This window comes from Onychostoma macrolepis, chromosome 13, assembly GCF_012432095.1.
Source record: "Onychostoma macrolepis isolate SWU-2019 chromosome 13, ASM1243209v1, whole genome shotgun sequence".
Classification (NCBI taxonomy): domain Eukaryota; kingdom Metazoa; phylum Chordata; class Actinopteri; order Cypriniformes; family Cyprinidae; genus Onychostoma; species Onychostoma macrolepis.
Window position 1 is genome coordinate 26,654,189 of NC_081167.1, and position 13,303 is coordinate 26,667,491.

Here is a 13,303-nt window from a genome sequence, read left to right on the forward strand (position 1 = left end):
CACCATAGTGAACATAAGAGACTTACTAAAAAAAAAAAAAAAAGTACAGAAACCTTTGGGTTATAATAACATTATCATGGTTATTTTTAAGCATCATACTTTCATTTGTTTATTTGCAAAGCCTTTATGAAGTTTAGAGGTATAAATAGGTTGTTTAAAAACATGGTAACAACAAAACTTGATCTCTACCAGTGTTCAAACCAAACTTATGCCTTCCTCACAAGCTCTCAGAGCAAACAGTCTCACTGGTGCTGACATTTCATTTGTTTGCGGTGAGCTCGAGTTCTCCTCCCACTTCTTCAGACACCCGTTTACTCAAAGGGAAAAATGGAGCATATTCTATTTATCACCTTCAAGGAATGAGTGAACCAAAACAGCTTGACCTACAAGCTCATTGCTCAAACTTTAGGGAATATCCAATTAAATTTATACCTAGTGTTCTGTGTTTAGTGCTTGTTATAGAGGAAAACATCATCTCCTCTGGGCCCCGGGACTCTCTCTAGAATTGTTTTTTAGCGTCTCACAGGAGGAGCGTAGCATGAGTGGGCATCTTCTTTACCAAAATTGGGGCGTGTTGGTACATGCCCTGATTTTAGGCTCTCCGTCTCTGTTTGGGATCCCATTCTGTCATTACCTCATCTCCCAAAAACAGAGCCGCTGAAAAAAGTGTGAAAGAGAAAAGACACAACTTTGCATATCCATGGGGAGAATATAGGGTGGAAATGGCTGCTGCTTGTCCTGTTGACAATCATCCTGTGACACAACTTTTCTATAATTAAGTATATACATTTTTTTTTTTTTTTTCCTTGTTGATTTTTCATAACAGTTGGATATGTTATGCTTGACAAATTATATTGTGTGAAGCTGGATTTGTTAATGATGTCACTTCATCTTTAATATATGTCATTTAAAGTGACAGTTCACTGTTGTTATAAGGCAAAGTGGAGTGACAGGGAAATTATTTTACAGATCAAAAAATAATACGCACACTATTGTTTTTATATGAAATGTGATTGATCTAGCAAAACCCAAATACATTTTTATCTTGGCAAATTTTGGGTATTTCTATATTTAAGAAATATTTATTAGAATTTTTATTAGATTTTCTATGACTGACTCTATAGAATAAAAAAAAATGAATAAATATATTTAAGCTTGCAAAATAAATAAATAAATACATAAATTATTATTATTATTTTTGGGGGGACAAAAATGTGCCCCCCTTCATATGTTAGTTATTTAATGTTAAAAAAACTTAATATATTTTGTATTTAAAATAAAATGTAATATTTATTATAATTACAATTTAAATAAATAAAAGATAAATGATAAAATAATTATGTTTGAAGATGATCCCATTCAGATCCAAATGGAAAACCTGAAGAAGTCTAATGAATGCGTGGCAAACCAAAATTCCCTTTACAATTGGCAGACGAATTACACACTCAGACCAAATAATTACTGAATTTAAGTGGTTAATGAAACTTATTTGATGCATTCTTTGTGTATTAATTCATTGTTCTGTTAATCACTATGCCATATTCACTCGACATTGCTGGTGGTAACATCCACAAATGTGAGGTCACCTGGAGAGGTGAGGGTTCAGCGTCTGTCATCCTCTGTGTGGCCCATTCCATCCAGTCCCTGCTCCAGAAAAAAAAAAAATCGATGCCGGGTTGACAGATGATGATGTCGGCAAATCTCTCAGCTCCACTGAATCAGTGGCTAAAATGCCAAAAATCAAAGACTTTAGACTGAAGCGTTAAAATTAAACTTCCTAATGAGGACAGTTTAGGAATATTACAGTATAATAGTCAATACCTCAAAATGAAACTTTAAACACACAAATACAAAAATCAGGAAATGCAGGCATGATAGCAGCTCAGAGACCAGCAACTTTAATGAGTTTATTGCATGTGTTTACATGCACCTCTATCTGTTCATCTTTTCTCTTTGCTTGTTATTTTGCACTAAAGTGCATGTTTGAAGACAGATTCCTAAATTTGCATTTGACTTTTTCATTATGTCTCATAAATTCCTGAGGAGATAACATTTTCTGGATACTTTGCTCTGGCCATAAAATCCCATAAGACATTGCCATTAGCAGAGTGTTGACATGAGGCATGCGACGGCTGATTGATGGATGTTAAAAGCTCGACACGCTGCCGCAGTTGCAAAACGAGGACGGCGAGAAAAAGAGAGACAGAGAGAGTTAAAGAAAGACAATCCACACTCTCTTTGCAGCAGATAAGGCGTCTTTGTTCTCTGCTGTCAGTGATACACGTCAAAGACTTTAGACAGAGCTGCATGGGTGGGAAATTAAAAACATCTCCAAATCTCCACTCATCCCCTCAAAACAAAACGCCTTCATTAGCATTACGTACAACATCTGCTGCTACACATTAATCCAGCTCAGAGGGATTGTCTCACAAAACTCTGTTGTTCTGAAGACACTTTTGAGGTATTACGATAATTGCTAGATTTTTATTATGATCTGGATAAGATGGTGCTTGCCTGTGCAAAACCCGCCGGCACAATGTTAAGGTGCAGTGGTTGTTAACACGTGGCAAGGTTCAGTTAGTAAGGCGTTCTGGGTGGTTGCTAGCAGTGTTAATTTTGACAGCAAATTTTGATTTAGTTTTAGTCATAGTCTTTTGACTAAAATGCCATTTAGTTTTAGTTTTCAGATTTTAGTCATCTGAATTGTTTTTAGTTTTAGTCGACTAAATCTACAGTAAATTTAGTCGGCTAAAATCTAATGGGTTTAGTTACAGTGCATTTATTAAGCATTTTTCTAAAATTTCCAAACTCATTATATAGGTTTGATATTAAGGTTTTATCATTATAGACTGTGATTTAACTGCGGTGACACACAAACATGCCTTTGTTAAAATTAAATAATACCACTTCTCATAAAGAACAAGAATATGGTCTTCTTTTTAATAAAATACCAATGGTTATATAGGCTAATTATGCATTCTTTATAACAACTTGTTTACCATATTCTTCATTCTTTCAAGCAGACATATTTATTTCTATAAATAAATTTAGATTAATCTTTAGGGCTACTTTTTGTTGCTTGATTAACATCAGTGACAACATAGGCTGCTGTCCCTTTAAAACCGGAAGCACGGATGCAATGTACTGATACACATTCTCTCTTGCGTCGTCAGATTTATCCGTATGCTTGCTCTTCTCTTACTCCCACATATTGACATTTCTGAATGTTTTATGCGCTGTGCAGCAAGTGTATTTTAGTTTATGTCCCGCCGGTTCATATGTTCGCATCTAACCTCCTCTGCAGCAGATCCGTTCTGATTGAATCTCTTCCCAAATCGTCCCTCCCTAACATTTTCATGTCGTTTTTATTCGTTGCCGTAAATGTCAGTAGATTTACGTCATAATTTTTGTCATTCAAAAAGAGTTTTCGTTCGTTATCGTCTCGTTGTCCTCAGTGAAAAAAAAATGTTGTTGACGAAAATTATTCGTCAACGAAATTAACACTGGTTGCTAGGTGGTGCATGTTTTACTTTCACACAGAAATTGTAAGTTTGATCACTTATGAAATTAACCGTTTAACAGTGTGAGATGAATTGCATGCCTAAGTTTATAAATCAACCCCAACATTTTAATTTGTTTACAGTTTACCCACCCTCAGGCCATCTAAGAGTTTGTTTCTTCATCTGAACAGATTTGGAGACATTTAGTATTACATCACTTGCTCACCAATGGAGCCTCTGCAGTGAATGGGCGGCGTCAGAATGAGAGTCCAAAAGCTGATAAAACATCACAATAATCCACCAGCTAGAAACAAATCCATCATTAAAGCGTTTTAACTTCAATCCATTTTTTATGGATAGAGGACTCATATTTTAGCCAGAAACAATGGTTTGAAGTTAAAAACATCTTGATGATTTATTACAAACATGCAGCTTTTCACTTCACAAGATGTTAATGGATGGACTGGAGTGGTGTGGATTATTGTGGTGTTTTTATCAGCTGTTTGGACTCTCAATCTGACGGCACCCATTCACCGCAGAGGATCCATTGGATCTAAATTTCTAATGCTAAATTTCTCCAAATCTGATGACGAAACATTCTCATCTACATCTTGAATGGGTGAACATATTTTCAGAAAATTTTCATTTTTAGTGAACTATTCCTTTAAGTATATCTTAGCTGTTTAACCATTCTGAAGCCTGAAATGAAACTGATGCTCCCAAGGGAATACTTCTACATGACTTCTCTTTTCTCGTTTGCTTTCATGTATGTTTCTATGCATGCTGACTTTTATTTCCACAACAAATCCTCATGATGTATCAAATGTCTTTAAGGGCAGTTAAACGTTTTATTGGTTTATCTGTGATACAGTGAAATGAACCCCCAAAAGTTATAATACAGATTTACTGAGGAGCCTGAACAGGTGCAGAACAGCTGCAGAACAGGTTCAGATAAGGTTCTAATACACATAAGGACATGCTCCGAAAGCAGCAGATTATAAAACATACTATATTTCTGCACACAACACAATGCGGTATATGCTTTAGTATATGTACACTAGTTTTATTAAGGCTTGTCCCCAATGGATTTATTATTTACATGGGTTCCAAAAAGTATTAGGACACTGGAAGGGATAGTTCACATCAAAATTTAAAAAATTATTTACTCACCTTCATGTCATTTCAAACCTGAATGACTTTATTTCATCTGCAGATCACAACAGAAGATATTTTGAAGAATGTTTCAAAGGTTTTTATACTTATGTAAGGTTGTTCTTCTACAATTATAAGAAAAAGAGACATTTTCCATAATATCTTCTTCTGTTTATCTGTATGTCTTCATCATAGATGAACAAATGGGATATTTTGTATTATGAAATGACACCGAAATGTCTGTCCGTTATTCAATTAGCCATCTGCAAGCAAATGATGCTAGTGTCCAATTTTATTTGTATTTTTATCATTGAAAACCTAACAAACATCTTAAAATTAAGTGTTTTACTTGAAAAGTTTCATCATGCTATATTTCATAGTAAAATGCCACTTGGTTTGATATATTGATATAATAGTTTATTTTTGTGGCTAATACGCAACTAATTTTTATGTTCCTCATGAAAACACGAGGATTTGTATTGCCATTGCTTTTAGTGTATCGTTGTTTGTGAGTGAACCATTAGTAAACATACCGGCTGAGTCACACATCTGGAATCAATTATGCTTCATTAGACAGAGTCTATCCATCATCACATGCAGCGGTTAATGGCTCTGAGATTATAGTGTGTGTGTGTATGACTTAACACTGTAGCTCACACACCCTCAATGAAAGCCATTTCCCATGGAGCTCAATGTAAACATTAATCCTACCGGCTCTCAGCAGGGTGGCGTCGGAGTGTCTCCCCTGCACGGACTCCCAGCATGCCCTAGCTGGCATAAGGCCAGTGGCCTCCTCGAAACTTTGGTACCAGTCTACTACCACAGGAGCATAATCTAAAATAAACATCAATGGCCAGGATCAGTGGCATTAACAATAAATCAGTCATTCAAAAATATGTTGCTATTCATCTACAAATCAGCAATTACTATGAGCTCATTATCCAACAAATGGAAATTCACCCAACATTGATCTCATCTGCTGCAGTGGACACTGATTAATATGAACCAAATGGTTCTGCTTATATTCAGCATCTCACTTACATGTCTAATATAATATATACTTATATATATATATATATATACACACACACACACACACATATATATATACTGTATATATATATATATATATATATAAAATAGTAGCTGTGCGGCACACTAGAAACAGAAACAAACAGGGCATCTATAAACTGAAGGCTACAGCTGTAGTAACTGGTATTTTTCTAAACACTATCGTTACCATGTCAAATGTTGGTAAGAGTAGCAATTTCCACAGTATTACAACATTTCCTGTTTTCACCTGTAACCCTCCATCAGTCTTTAGTGGTCACTCAGACAGCAGGTGACTCATTTGTAGAGTAAACTGCCCCAGAGAGTAATATAAACCAGACAGAGGTCAAAACTCTGGCACATCCTGAGGGCGAAGGGCACATCAGGTCAGTTATAGGTCTATTTTACAGAGCTTGGTCAGTCTGGTGGATGGTCATCTTTTGTAAAACATATATTTACATAAACATTTCAGTAAGATTTGTCTTAATTTGTTTATTCAACAAGGACACATTGAATTGACCAAAAGTGACCGTAAAGACATTTATAATGTTACAGAATATTTCTATTATGAACAAATGCTGATCTTTTGAATTTTCTATTTATCAGTTTCCACCAAAAAAATTAAGCAGCAACTGTCTCAACTGTCATAATTCTAAAAAAATGTATTTAAGCAGGAAATCAGCATATTAGAATTATTTCTGAAGGATCATGTGACACTGAAAACTGGAGTAATGATGCTGAAAATTCAGCTTTGCTCATTTGCTCCATTTACATTGACTATCACCCTTTATAGACTTATCAGACAATCAGATAAGCCTATAACAAAAATCTCAAATATTTATTACAATATATACTGATAAATTTAACATTCACTTCAATGATATGATATGACTTTCAACTGATTTCCTATTGAACTGTCATCAACTGAATTGCAGTGGTCCAACTAAAATATAGTGAATTAAGCTACAAACTCGATCATAATGCAGTGTTTCCATTTGTTCCATTTCCATTGCAAACATAGGCTACTTTTTTCACTTATTTTAGTTAACGTCATAAAACTAGCAAGCTATGCCACTAATACTATACTGACAGTGTCGTGTAAACATTGCAATAAAAATGCGAAAAGTGGAGGAACAGACAAACATTTATTACATATTACATTTGTTACAAACAAGTCATTTATGCTGGAACCGCTCCGATTGATTCAAATTCGTGACTTCGATTATTCAAGTTCAAGCGATTCACTAGCAAATAACAAATCAAAAGAGCATCAGAGAGCTTTCTGAACTCTGAATCAGTTAAACCATTGCGTCGCAAAATGTTTCACAAAGCTAATTTGAGTGCGGATCGTGAATCATTTGATTTTGATCAGAACTTCGGAGCGGGTTCACAAATCTTTTGATTTAAATCGAACCTTCGTAGTGTGAATCCTTTCGCGAATTGAATGATCTGCGATCCGTGCTCCGAAGTCTCGATCTGAAATCATTATTCAGAACGGAACTACAGAGCACGGATCGTGAATCATTTGATTCAGATCAGGACTTCGGTGCGGGTTCATGTATTATTTGATTCAGATCGGGCCCTAGGAGCACGGATCGCAAATCATCTAGATCGGGAGTTTAGAGCGGGTTTGCGAATCTTTTGATTCAGATTGTAACTTCAGAGCGCCTATCGCAAATCTTTTGTTCCAATTTATTTTTTTGTATTAAACAGTATAAAACATTAACCCCATTAAGACAGTACAGTTATGTTTTATATATATATATATATATATATATAAGAAAAACTACCTTGGTTATACTATGGTTAGTGTAGCAAAACGATGGTTGATTTGTGGTTACCATGTAGTAACCATGTTTTTTCACCTTAAGAAGACACAGTAAAGATGCAATTTTCACAGCTTTAGGATTAATAGCCCTGCTAAAAAAACAATAGAAGCCCAATAGAAACCATCACAGAAATTCCAATGGTTTCCATTAAAATACCATTATAAACCATTAGCTTTTTCCAGTAAAACCATTACAAAATTCCTTTTTGTAGTGTGTTTTGGGCATTTTTCCAATAGGATTTAACATCCCACCAATAGAATCCATCACATACCAGTAGACACCATTACAGTTTCCATTAAAACCAATACAATCCCCATTATAACCATTAAATCCATTACATTTTCTATTGTGTTTCGGGCAGGGTTCTATTGTTTTTTTTTTGAATGAAGAAAAGAGAGATTTAGAGCCAGATTTTTGTTACAGCATGTGAAATTTAGCTTGCAGGAAACTGTTATGATTCAAGGCATAGAATTTAGTAGGGATGCAATGACATGTCTCTATATCCAGTAACTACTAAATTGACCCTATAGCAATCATTTTGATCAAACAATTAAATGTCTGTTGTCTGCAGTTATGTCCCCACCCAGGGCTGGATTTACACATAGGCATTCTAGGCACGTGCCTATGCTCGCTCGTCCAGGGGGGGCCCAAATAAAATGAAGAGATATATAATATTTTTGTTATATGGGATATCTACAACAGTAAAAGAACCAAAACCCCAGAAGACATTCAGCAAATAAATATAACAAACAATAGGGTAAAAATGACAAATTATTTCCATGTCTTCCACCTTTTTATGTACGGAAATCATGCTTTCTTTCTCCCGCTCGCTCTAACAGACGCACTCGCTCACACACGCAGAGACGCGGACAGAAACTTGTTGTCAGAGCTGCGGCTGACCCACGAATTTATCAATGAAATAGTTTTGAAGCTGAAAAGCTACATGACATTTCTCAGTAGCGAGGTTCTTGAAGCAGTTCAACTTAAAGATTCGCTATTAATAGACGCTGCTGCTGCTGAACACTGTTTGCTTGGGTGGTAATATTAGGCCTATTATATTACTAGGGAAGGGGGCCCCAAAAATTTGTTTTGCCTATGTCATGAAAAGAGGTAAATCTTGAGGCCCTGTCCCCACCAATGCCAAAATCAAAGCTACACCTACACAGTTGCTGTTGGCACATCCAGGGAATCTCAGGCCCATTCTCCCTACACCTGCCCTGCGGTAAAGAGCACTGAGCTCATAGGGTGGGGTCTGGCTGTAAAATCCTGTGCTGACCTCAGACTAGGTACCTGGAGGGTGTAGCGGCAGTTCAGGTCACAGGGTCACGAGCTCTCATTAATCAACTTCCTGCAGTCTTTCTCAACATGTGTATTCATTGTAGGGTCACAGCACATCACACACACATGTGGATATAGGCACTCAAGCACTGATGGATGAATAGCAAAAATGATTTAATTGATAAGGCAAACGTTTACTGTTTAATGAATCAGTCAGTGCAAATTGGTGTCTATGAGTATGTACAACATAAAACCTCTCTATAAAGTGAAGTTTCCTGTGTCCTGTGACATGAAAAATGTGTCTTGATTGTCTGAAGCGGCTCTGATGTGGTTTGTAAAGACACAGAAAGAGCAGACAGGTGTATGACAACCGTGTTGCCGCAAAACTGAAGTACAAGAACAAAAGCAAAAAATATAATGCACAAATCCAGTGTTTTATGACTGTAATCAGACATTAGTTTAAATCTTAACTAAGCCATTCTACATACAATAAGAACAGGGTTCTCCAACTACAGGTACTTTTTGGCCCTCCCAACACTTTTCACACTCTAACGATGGTTTTGTCCAATATTAACTAATTTATCATCAACTAATTTTTTTGTTTAGTTTTTTTCTAAACAGTCAAGAACAAATCTAATTTCAAACACGTCTCAATTTTTCTGTGTGTGTGTGTGTGTGTGTGTGATGGGTGTGAAACAACATTTGAAACATTTTTAAAATATAATTCAAACATTAAATAATATTTTTATACTTCATGTAATTTGACAAAATTACTTTTATAGTTTAGATCACCACATTTTTAAACATTAATTTCTTTATGAAAATCCATGGATAAAATCTACACAAAAGGCATTTGAAAAAATAAGGCACGAAAAATTAAAATGTTAAAAACAAAAATTAAATAAAACAGCACAATACTACTACTACGATGACTACTACTAATAATAAACAATTCAATAATATTTTAATTAATTAAAACAATTTGCATAATTTTTGTAATTGATAATTAGAGTAAAGTTTATTTTTATTCTTATTTTTATGATGGATTTTCAGATTTTAAGCTAAAAAAAACAACAACAATAAAATACACAACGGTGTTAAATAACTAAAATAAAGAGGTATGATTTCAATTAAATTTTTTTTTTTTAATCTAAAAAAATAAATAAATAAAAATTGTTTGCTGAAGTAAAAATCAACCCTAGGAAGTTCCCAATACTACTACTACTACTGCTACTACTAAAATCACATTTGAATTGTTATATTCACACAACGCCCTCAAACTGCTATGCCCATGAATGAATTTCTCATTCACTTTTCATGATGATCTGGCACATTCTTGCATTACAAATATAAGCAGGTACAGTCAAAATATTGGCAGCATTTTTAAATGTGGGAGAAGGCAGCTGTTTCTATGAAAGTCATTACGGTTAGTGCGTAAACAGGCCAGAAAGAGACTGACAGAACCTCAGTTTACCCTCTGCTATTGCAATCCCATCCACTGATTGTGGTATCAAACGCAAACTGTGCTACTATGTGCTGAAATCTCACTCTTCCTTTCATTTATATTCAAAAGAAATACAAATATTTCAGACACCTTGGAAAAAAAGGGAGACATCCTCATAACGAAAACAATTTTGTTAATCCAGCTTGTGAAATCCATATGAACAGCTTCGTTCTCATATAACACGCAGTAGTTCACATTAGGTTGCAAAGTCGTTCACAAAGACATCTGGCATTTATACATTTCTACTGAACAAAAACAAAAAAAACTTGTTTTTCTCAAATTCTAGGCCCTGCATTTACATGTTACAATGAATCTGAACATGGTTCTGCGCTTCAACTCTCGGCTTTGTAAGTGCACTGAAGCTTTTATTCAAAAGGTGTTTGGAGTCACAGCTTGTCCCCACAGCAGGAACCCCTGTCCAAACAGTCAGGGGACAAATCCCCTCACTTCCTGCACCATAAGGCACATTCTCCACGGCAACTCACAATGGAAGCTTTAGAGGGACACATTTACAGAGTGCTAAAGGCTAGTACAGTCTAGCCTAAAAGTACTAAAGAATGCCTAGAATTAGGACCAAAATTGTAATTTTAAGTCATGGTGAAGATTTAGGACACATATTAATATTTGCAAATTACTGCATGTATATCTTCTCTCTTACAAGTAAACCATTTTGATCGTTGATAGCTGCCATGGTATAAAAATATACATAAATTTATAATAATATATACCAGTTTATTCTCACTTTACTTTTGCACTGAAAAAAAAAAAATGATTTGTGTCTTTTTTTATTTTTATTTTTTTAAATATCTAAACATCCTTTTGCAACATTGCAAGATACTATGACTTTAAAATAAATAATTATAATTTTATTTAAACATGAATAAGCTGTTTTAGGAATAAGATGAAAAAAAAATGCAAGTATACCAGCATCGTAAGACAAAATGCACTTATAAGATACAATCTATGAAACTGAAAAATCTTAATATCATATGCAGTTTTGCTTCTCGGGTATATTTATCCTGTTTTAACTAGAAAACAAGTCAAACTAATAATATATTTCTTAAGCAACACTGCATAAGATATACTACACGCACACAAATACTTATTTGATTAAGAATGCGGTAAAATTGTGAAATATATATAATATATATATATATATATATATAATATATTTTAAAATGCAATTGATTCCTTTGATGCAATGCTGAATTTTCAGCATCATTACTCCAGTCTTCAGTGTCACATGATCCTTCAGAATTCATTCTAATATGCAGGAATATGAAGTAACTAATTACAAATACTCACATTACTGTAATTAAGTTTTTTTTCTCAACAATTGTACTTTAAGTAATATATATATATATATATATATATATATATATATATAAAGTGTACTTTTACTTCAATACATTTTAAGGGATGTAACTCTACTTTTATTCAACTATTTTCACACCCTTGTCCTGATTTTTTTTCAGTGAGCATAAGAGACTTAAATAACATGAAAAACATTAAAAATCTCCATTATTTCAATCATTTAAAACCAGTGTGAGTGGAAAATAAGTCAAAAGTCTAAAAAAAATAAAAAATAAAATAATAAAAAAAAACACTTTTGCAGCGAGTTAGAGTTGTAATTTAACTGTTCTGCAATGAAAATAATTTTGCATGGTAATTATTTCACCAAGCTCTCATAGTCAGTCATCAGTAACTCAGCTAGTAGCAGTTTTAGTGGATTTGGTCACTTACATACAGTTTATTTATATCAGACTATGCCCAATCCACATGCTTACTTTAATCTGGTTTATGCATATAATATATGCTCTGAGACAGCCAAAACCTGAGGTGAGATATCCTGTAGCCCAACATGTCAGGAAAATTTAGCTACCACACACACACACCAGCCTTAATGAGATCAGTTTAAATGGCAGCATGAGGTCAGTGTTGCAGACACAAGCAAAAACACTCATTAAATTACATGAACACCTCTTACGTTGCTATAAACCAGGTGCTAACAGGCTGCTAACGTTTTCTTCCAATGAAATATGTAAACAAACGAACTAATTTGAATGTGAGGAGGGAAACTGGTTTATGCTGGTAAGTACGAGTCAGTGCTGGTCTATTTAGCAGGGAACTATCAATCCCAAGATGCTAAGAGGCAAGGATTGTTGAGCTCCTCAAGTAGGCTTGAGATATAGACTCCATCTGATCTAGATTTGACTCCATCTGACTGAAGGAAATTTATCACTGTCACTCTATAGTCATGCGATATAGAGGCTTAATAATGTTTGGGTTACTAGAGAAACCTTCTCTCATGCCATATTGTAAGCCTCTTATTTTACCCGTGACCCCTGGTCCAGTCTTACTAATTAAAGATGCCATAATTTAAAGCAGTAATAAAAGTCCAATTACAGACATCAGATAAAATCAATTCAAGAATCAAAAGCAGCTGAGCTAAATCTGCTTCTTATTCATTTGAATAACAATTTCCTGTTACGAGATGAGCTTCACAGTCAGTCCTGCTTTATGGAAGTGATAAAGTGACTGCTGGTGTGAATGTGTTTCTGTGCTTGGGTTTCATTTGGGTTAACAGCTGTTTGCATGTGGTCATCTTTTGCATGCTGAATAATCAATAGCACTCAACTTACATATTGAGCACTTTAGCCAAAGGTTGCTTGTAAAGACACTTAACAAGGTTCCAGTTCTGTTCAATTCAAATTACATAGGGTGCCTTCTAATATTTTATTATTTTTGTTACACTGGTTAATTCAGTGTTGTTACCATCTTTCAGCAGATGCAAAACCAAATAAATCCTGCAATTATGCAGTTAACATAATCTACCTCTCTTCATTATCTGTACAGACTATATATTGTATTTATTTCTTTTATTAAACTCTATTTATTGCCTTATTTATAGTAATTTTTAAATCTTATGGCCAGTGTGGATTGCACAATATTTTAGTATGAAGCCTGTTTCAAAACTGCATTATGGGAAA